Consider the following 9,267-nt stretch of genomic DNA (forward strand, 5'->3'; position numbering starts at 1 on the left):
AGGAAAGAATTATGATATATATATAATATATATATATATATATATATATATATAGATATATATATATATATATATATATATATACACACACACACACACACACACATATATATATATATATATATATATATATATATATATATATATATATATATATATATTTATATATATATCCAGAGCTATTTTTTATCTGGAGGCAAACATGATCGAATTTATTTGAGCCGTTACGTCAGTGTTAAGGCTAATTATTTATAATAAGCATAATAAAGTAATGATAGATAATTTATCGATTGATTACGTACATACACATATACACCAAACAAAAAAATTTAGTTCAAAAAAGTACGCGACGTCAGTAAAAAACGAGAAATTCCGAATCAGTTTTTGAACAGCACTCCATAAACGAGAGGAACCCTCTCAAGTTATGCACCACCTTGGCGGGAACGTCCTGTCCTCCCATTGGTTACATCATCCTCACATGTGATTGGTGGTCATTTGTGTTCACGTTAAGCCTTTATGAATGAAATTGTCTGGATACAATAGAAAAGCTATGTTTATTTTTATTAAATTATTCCTTCAAAATTATAGTTTTAATTATTTCAATTTATCATTTTATTTTACATAATTAAAATTTAGAATTAAGTCTTTTTATTGATAGAAATATAACAAACAAAAAAAAGGCATTTTGAAAGAAATTTTTATCTAACTTTTGGCAATAATGCGTAATCAAATCCACGGCGGGAAATTCTTGGTCTGTCATTGGCTATATCATTCTCATCTGTGATTGGTGCTCGTCAGTATTTTGAATGAATACTGCGAGATATTTGTTGAAAAACTATATTTGTTTTAACTCTATTATTATTTTAAAATTATGATTTTATATTTATAATTGAAATTGATAATTAAATTAGATAATATTAAAATAAAAATCATACTTAAAGTATACAGATTAAGTAAATATAACCTTAGTAGAAGGAATATTTACGTTTACGTTGGCAGTAATTCAAGAGATCGTCTGTACAACACAAAAAAAAACATTACACTATTTCATCGCTTTATGTCGATAATATAAGCTTATTTCTCAGAATATTTTCGCTACAGATACATTTTACGAAAATATATAATCATTATTTAAAAACAGGAGTTAAGATTTGTTTCTTAGCGCCTAAAAGTAACGATAACGTGACGGAGGCAGATGGTTTAGTTAGTAGTAAACACCACGACCAGCAATCGTCATTGCGGTGAACAGCTGAATAATAAAGTTAGAATTTAACGTAAATACAATCAGTAACATAGTATTTATCAAAGTTAATAGCTAACGGTTCGCAGAACCCCTGAAATTTATCAAGATCTGAAGGTACGTTTTATAGTTATAATTACTCTAGTATCCCTATAAACAATTTTAACGTTTTCTATTTCCTTATTTTAACATAGAAAGTGAAAATATATTATTGATGCATAACTTAGTAATTAAGTAACTCCGTTATGTTCCTTATATATACGAACCTCAAGCAGACGAGAGACATTTATAAGGACATGGAAGGTCTAAGGCTACATTAAAATGCCAAAATTCTGCAAAGAAGTATGTTCGCACCAAGTGCGAAAGATGAAAAGATGCCTGAGAAGTAAATTCATGTTTGTCGTCTTATTTCAATATACCCTTTCCCGGTTAATTTGCAACAATAGCATTAATTATATTCTTAATTCTTGAACTCAAGAACATCAGAGCCTCCTTAATATTCACTGCAATTTCATTTTAGCGAAAGTATTATTGCTTTTTAACGTTATTTATTGTGTTTGTTCTCGGTTTCGAAGGGCCAAATTAAATATTCTGAAACTCTTAATACATCTATGATGGTTAAATTAATCAAAATTTGCAATTAGTCATAGCTAAATACTTAAATATATTTTGTATTGTACTATGGAAAACTATTGATTAATCTTTTTATCAATTCCAAAATTTTATTACAATTTCCCTTTAACCGATATGTTTTGCTCTACACTGACACTGTACTGACACTCACAAATATGAAGAAATGCCTAAGCTTAACACGGATCTCTGGCTTTAATGTTTGTAAGTCATTATTTTTGGTTTTTTGTCATATAGTAACTTTAGACCTTTTATTAGAGAATCATCTCCAAGCTAGATTACGGACTGTAGGAAACGGAAGGAAACCCGTGTGTCACTAGAGTGCTTTATTACACGTCCAGTCTATACAGAGGCGTGACTGCAAGTGAGTTGCAGACACGCGGTGACGCGGGCTACATTGGCGCCAATCGCGCTGCCCTCTCGGCAACAGACATACACAAGTTCAACCATCCTACACCCCCCCCCCCCCCTCCCCCCTAAGATTATGGCATGGCAGAATGACATAATATTAAACGTAAATAATCAGTGATGGCAATAAGCAAATATGTATTAAATACATATATACACACACATAGAAAATATGCAAGAAAAAAAAATCTTATAGGAAAAATGCAATGGTTAATGCACAGGTATCACAGCTTAAATTGACATGCATGGCAGCAACATGAATATGCATAAAAATATGTCTGCAAAAATTAATTGTAGCCAGTTTGGCTTATCAAAAATAGAAGACAAGAAAAGCACGGGGGACAATGTAAGACAATTTTACAGTGGCACAAGCATGAGCATGGGTTAACACTCAACATCACCCTTATTCACCCATGACATACTCGCCCATCCATGAGGGTTGTACTGTCCGCCTTTTTGGACGAGGTGGAGCGGGGTCCGGGCGTGGGGAAGTGGCTGACGACGTTGGGGGCTGACGTTTTATCACTTTCAGGTGTTTCCTGTTTCTGAGTGACACTCGACCGCTTCCATCCAGCCTAATGAGATACTGTCGGTGGCCCTTGGACTCCACTACCAACCCAGATCGGTCCCAGGTTTTGGTTACAGGATCCTGCACTCTTACCCTGCAGCCTACAACAAGGGGTAGAAGCTCCCTGGTCCCAGCAAGTGGTTGGGTCTCCTTTTGGGACTCTGCCATTTGTAGTTCCCTCTTCTGGATGATCTCGTCCCAGTGTCTCTCCACCTTGTAATGCTGTCTGAGCGTTGGCACTCCATCTCTGAGCTGCCTACCGATGGCAAGCTGTGCTGGTGACTTGTCGAACCCCTTAGGAGTGGTGTTGAGGTACTGAAGAATTGCCAGAGATGCCTTGTTGCAATCGAGGCTGCTTCCTTTGCCTATATTTGCCCTGATGATCCTCTTGGCGGTCTTGACTGCTGCTTCAGACATTCCATTGGACTGGGGGTAATGGGCTGACGAAAGGCGTACAGTAACCCCCCATTTTCTGAAGAATGATGTGGTCTCTTCGCTAATGAGGTTTGTGTCCCATCTGTCGAGATTAGCTCTGGTGCTCACCATCTTGTGAAGTACGTCCTCAACATTGATATGATTCTTGATGACGTTGTACCATGTGGAAAGTGTGCGACTTCCAGCCACCCGGTGAGCCTGTCTGTATAGGCCATGTACATATGGCCCTCCAACTGTAGCATGTCCACCAAAATTGACTGGAATGGGTATTCTGGGGGTGCTGTGAGTACTAATGGTTCAGCAGGTTGTGATGGAGCATGTATATCACAAGAGGCACATCCATCCCTGTGGTTCTGCAGGTCACCTTCCATGCCTGGCCAGTAAACTGATTGCCTAGCCCTGCGGAGCATGAAGTCCACCCCCTAATGTCCTGCGTGAAGGCCTGTGATGACTTGAAGGCGAAGTTCCTCTGGGATGAGCAGACGTGGGCATCCTTGTTCATAAGTGTAGACTATTCTACCATAGATAACCTGTCCCTAACTCCGTAGAACTGATGTAGGCAGGCCAACTCCTGTGCCTTCTGTGGGCGCCAATCATTTGCTGCCACTTTAGCTACAACAACTGATATACAAGGTCTTTAGAGGCTGCTACTTTGACCCTCTCCTTGTCAAGTGAGGCATTCTTGCTCAAGGGCAGTGGCTGAAGCAGCAACAAGGGCAGCAGTCATATCCTCTTCAAGTTCAGAGTCCTTGTCGTCTGGTTCACAACGGAGAGCAGGGAAACGTGATAAGAAGTCAGCAGCGCAGTTCCTCTTCCCTGGTAGGTGTCTTACCCGGAACCTGGATTGCAGGGTTTTCTCCTTGAGATGGGAGAGTCTTGGGTTCAGTATATCCTTCAGCTCTCTATCACCCAGGAGCTTGACCAGCGGGTGGTGGTCAGTCACGATCAATAAGTTGGGGCAGCCCAACAGGAGTAGCCTGGTGCCTTCTTGAGATACCACGTGACAGCTAAGGCTTCTCCCTAAACAGCAGCATACCCAGCTTCAGCTTGTGACAAGTGACGGCTCCCACATAGGGCAATACGTCAACCACCCTTGCAGCAGAATGGGACATCAGCTGAGGTACAAGCACAGTACTGCTGCAGAATAACAAACCCGATCCCATCTCTGCTCCAATCTGTTAGAGCTGCCGTAGGTCGTGTCTTGTCATAGTATACCAGCCCATCCTTGGCCAGCTTGCATATGGCCTCCTGTGCTTGGTGGAATCTCTCTTGTAGGTTGTTATCCCAGTAGACATTCTTGCTTGCAGACTTCTTCAGGAGGTCTCTGAAGGGTTCCATCAGCAGGGCAGTGGCAAGGAAGGGTGCCAACTGGTTGACAAAGCCAAACATTGACCTGATGTCAGTGACCGAGGGGTTGTCGGGCATAGGGAATCTCCATATGGCAGCTAGACTCTCCTCTCTGGGCCTATAGGAATCCCATCCCAGCTGGAATCTGACGAAGCTTACTTCTCTTCGGCAGAAGCTGAATTTCTCTGGTTTGAGGGTTATTCCCTTTTTGGCACATGTGTCCAAGAAATTATACGTGTGCCAGAAGGCCTCTTCGACGCTGTTGTCATATAGAAGAATATCATCCACACACTTGTGTTTTTGGGGAATGTCCTTGATGGCGTCATCAAACCTCTTGGTGTAGGCATCTGAAGCTGAACAGTGTCCCATGGGTATTCTTCTGTACCGATAACGCCCCCAGGGAGTGATAAAGGTTGTGAGTTTGTGGCTTTCTTCATCTAACTCCACCTGGTGGAAACCCCTACGTGCATCTGCCACCGTCTTAAAGGAAATGTAAGGGTAACCCTGAAATCATGTCGAAAGGAGCAGAGATGTGATGCGTCTCTCTCCTGCAGGAGGCATTGAAAGTCCATGGTGCTGCGGGGCTGACCTGACTTCTTGGCAACAGTGACCATCCTCGCACACCATTCTGTTGCTTCACCAGTTGGTACCTCCTCAATGATGCCTTTCTTGATGTCCTGGTCCAACTGCATCTTCAATTCTGATTCCCAATGCTTTGGCGCAGATGCTGGGGTGTGGCATGCATAGGGGGTTGCCCCTGGCAGTAGATGAATATGGTGCGGCTTACCATCCATGACAGGGAGGGGCTCCCTTTCTGTATTGAATGTCGATGACAAAAAATGGTGCAAGAGCCACTGCTCCAACTTCGGGACGTTCTCCTCCACTGGTGGGAAGGGTATGGATGAGGGCTTAGGCAAGGACTGCTCAATGGAGATGAGTACCTCATGCTCCAGTGCGAGGCTTGCTGACACCAGTAAGTGGTGGGGAAAGGACTGGGGCACAAGGCCAAGGTCCTTGCAAGCAGCCAATGAAAGAAAGAATGACCTCGCAGACTTGATGAAGTACATTTCTTGGACGGTTGTCCTGTTACCATATTGAACGCAAAGGGGGGCAGTTCCCATACACTCCAATCTAATGTTGGCAACGTCACATAGGGCCACGCAACGACGTGAAAGTGTAGGCCTTTCAACGAGGGTCGACCTTAGGCCTAGGGCTATGCACTGATGAAAACACTACCACTTGTACCCCAGCAGTGACTGCCCCCAGTGTTACTGATGAAGCAGGGGCATCATTCACCATCTTCTTGCTTCTACAAAACCGTTTCAAGTGGCCAATTTTTTGGCAGCCATGACAAACACTATTTCTCGCTGGGCACAACACCTTTTTGGGCTCGTCCTGCACTCTGCAGTTCCCACACACACGAGCACTGATGGGAACTGAGGCATTCTCATTACTCTTCATTGCTGCACACTCAGGGGGGCTGGGGTCTGTCTTCACATCGGCCACGTGTGGCTCTTGATGCCATGTGTCGTGCTGGGGCATGGATGCATCTTTGCGGGCTGTTTCGTATGTTGCACACACTGCCCTTAGGGCATCTACACTACAAACAGAATCACATGACCTGTAAAGGTCTCTTTTCAATAGCTCATCCCTTAGACCTACCATAAGCTTTCTAATGAGCATATATTCAGACAAATCAAAATGACACCTAGGGCACTGGAAGCCACAGTCCATGGCCTTATGAGAGCACTTTGCAAAATATTTACTAATGGACTCCTCATGTCCTTGCATACACACAAAAAACTCAGCCCAATACACAGCCTGGTTCGATGCACGCAGAACCATGGCCCCTATAGCATCCAAAGCCCCTTCTGGAGACAAGTTAGCCCACTGTAAATCACTATACCTGGCATCCAGCATATGTTGCAACTCTGGGGTGCAATGAAGCCTGATGTGTTGAACTGCATCTGCTAATTGAAGCTTATGTAGCCTAAGCCAATGTGTCATGGACCGTTTCCAAGTCCTGTAGGAGGGTGATGACATTTCCAAAGCACACTTCTCTGGTAGTGGTACGGCTGGGGCCCTGGGACCGCTCTGTAGATGCAAACCACTCGCCATTGTAGCCAAACGGTTGTTAAGGGCTTGCAATGCATCTCGACCCTCGGCAACCACATGTTGCAAAGCTGGTGATCTTGACGCCACTCCGATGGGAGTACTGTGGGCACCCCTGGAGGATTGTCGTGCCCTCCTTGCCGTGAAAGATGGTCTCCCTGGTGTAGACATGATTATTCTTTATGTATCCTACTCACTGCACCATGTAGGAAACAGAAGGAAACCCGTGTGTCACTAGAGTGCTTTATTACACGTCCAGTCTATACAGAGGCGTGACTGCAAGTGAGTTGCATACATGCAGGTTACATTGGCGCCAATTGCGCCGCCCTCTCGGCAACAGACATTACACAAGTTCAACCATCCTACACGGACTATTCAATTGGCAATTTTTAAAGTACCTAAATCACCCAAACCCTCTGGGCAGTAGAAGGTTAATGCCATCAGTGGACCTGAGGTGATGCACTGTAAGTGCCACTTCAGGTTTATTGCAGCTTCCCTTCGGCTGCTAGCCATTTGTATCTTTTTTGCAGAGGACTTCCCACCCTTTAACAATTGTTTCATAGTGCAACTGCTAGGTTTTCCTCCTGTTATGCCTTTCAATCCTTCTTAATGTCAGATTCCCTTACCATGCTGAATGACCTCATAGGTTCCAGCACTTGGCTTTTGGCTAAATTCTTTACTATTCCCATACCAAACCCCGCCAGGTATGCCCATTATGTAATACCTATGTAGGGTAGCCTAGCCTAATGAATTCTCATTCTACAATGCATGGTTGGCCAAATTGTAGTAGCCTATTGCTGAAGTGTAAGGCTGTATGGAAATAAGCTCTTAATTGTATTTATAATTATATCAGCTTTGCAAAGCTTCTCATGTTTAGAGGCTAGTTCTCTATGATAAGTACCTATTTACTCTCAGTAAATGATAAAATGGACCAGTTGTGGACATTTCACGATTCATTGATGGTGATTAGTAGGGGTTCTTGAGTCTCAGTACCATTGGATGGGCTAGGTTAGGTCTGATGGTTTAAAACCTTGTCCATATATAATCCTTTAGACCAGGTATCTCCAAAAGAGAAATGTGTCAGATATTTCAAGCTGAAGTGAAACAAATGGAAGACATTCAAGTGACTGGCTGTCTTTTAAAAGTGGGATTTTTGAAGCTTGGATTTTAGCTGTGGGCTGGATGAAATTGTGTATGGGAGGATGTGGCTTCCATGCCACAGTTTGGAGACCCCTGCTTTAGACTGTGCCACCTCACACTGTGAGCTGTAGGCATTACTTGATGTTCTTTGCAGAATTTTTCTCCCACTGGCTACAACCCCTTTCTTTCTTTTTACTATGTTTCCATTTATACCATGTTCTCTTTTTTCCATATTACTTTCCACTCTCTCCTAACACTTATTTCAGTATTATTCTCAGTGCTGAATGGCTTCATAGGTCCAAGCAATTGGACTTTGACCTCAATTTTATATGCCAATCACAGCAGCTACTCTATAGCCTAGGCTATGCCTGTCAGTCTTAAAAAATGCATTTTTAAATGTGTTTCATAAAGTTAAGTGTTCATGTTTTCTGCCACTTTTGGAGATCGCCTCACCCAAAAGGTAGTCACAGTTAGGTTAGATATTGAATGGTCCAAATTGTTATATTTCATTGTTTATTGGTCAATTTAGCTTTATTATAAAATTTACTGGGGTGTTTTTGTAGGGCTTGGAGCGAATTAGGCAATTTACATGTAAAATGTGGTTCAAGATACGAAAAAAATCAGGTTACGAAGGTCGCTTTGGAACGGATTAATTTCGTATCCTGAGATACTACTGTATGTTTAATATGTATTGTGAATAATTTTTGTTTACCAAAGTTCTGAATAGCTGTCACCCTATATAATCTGTGGTGAAACTAAACTGAATTTTAGGGCCACATTCGGTACGATTTCATTCAACCTTAAGCCCTCCTGCACTAGCTTTGAATGAGACCAAGTTACAGTGCTGAGGAGTTTAATAACTTACTTAAAGTCAAGAAACATTGCATTTTTATTCAACAAAAGTGCAGTTAAGAAACAATCAACTGTATTTCCTGCACCAATTATTTTTTGGGTGATGCCACATGGGTTCACAAAGATGCATTTAAAGGTTTAAAAACAGGATCCCTTATATCCTTATGAAGAAGTTACTGCAATGGCGACGACAATTCACGAGGTGATGTGGCTGGATTCTACAAGAACATCTTCTTTTACTTGCCTTCGTGGAGTCAGCTGCAAAAATTCGAGAGCTTCACCTTTCCACCCTAAAAGAAAACTCGGGAGGCGTATATTGCATAACACAGTGTCACATCTACAAAATTACAGGGTTACGTAACAAACATCAATTTAAAAACAACTTCAAGTGCTCTAATCATAACCCAACATACAAAAAAAAGGGGTTTCGTCCAGAAGGTAAGCATAAATTACTGGCATGTGCCCTTACAATAAGAAATTACAGTTTCAACCATTATGGGAAATCTATTATATTAATATTTTTCCCGAGTAAAGC

Source organism: Macrobrachium nipponense, chromosome 4 (genome assembly GCF_015104395.2).
Source record: "Macrobrachium nipponense isolate FS-2020 chromosome 4, ASM1510439v2, whole genome shotgun sequence".
NCBI classification, from domain to species: Eukaryota; Metazoa; Arthropoda; class Malacostraca; order Decapoda; family Palaemonidae; genus Macrobrachium; species Macrobrachium nipponense.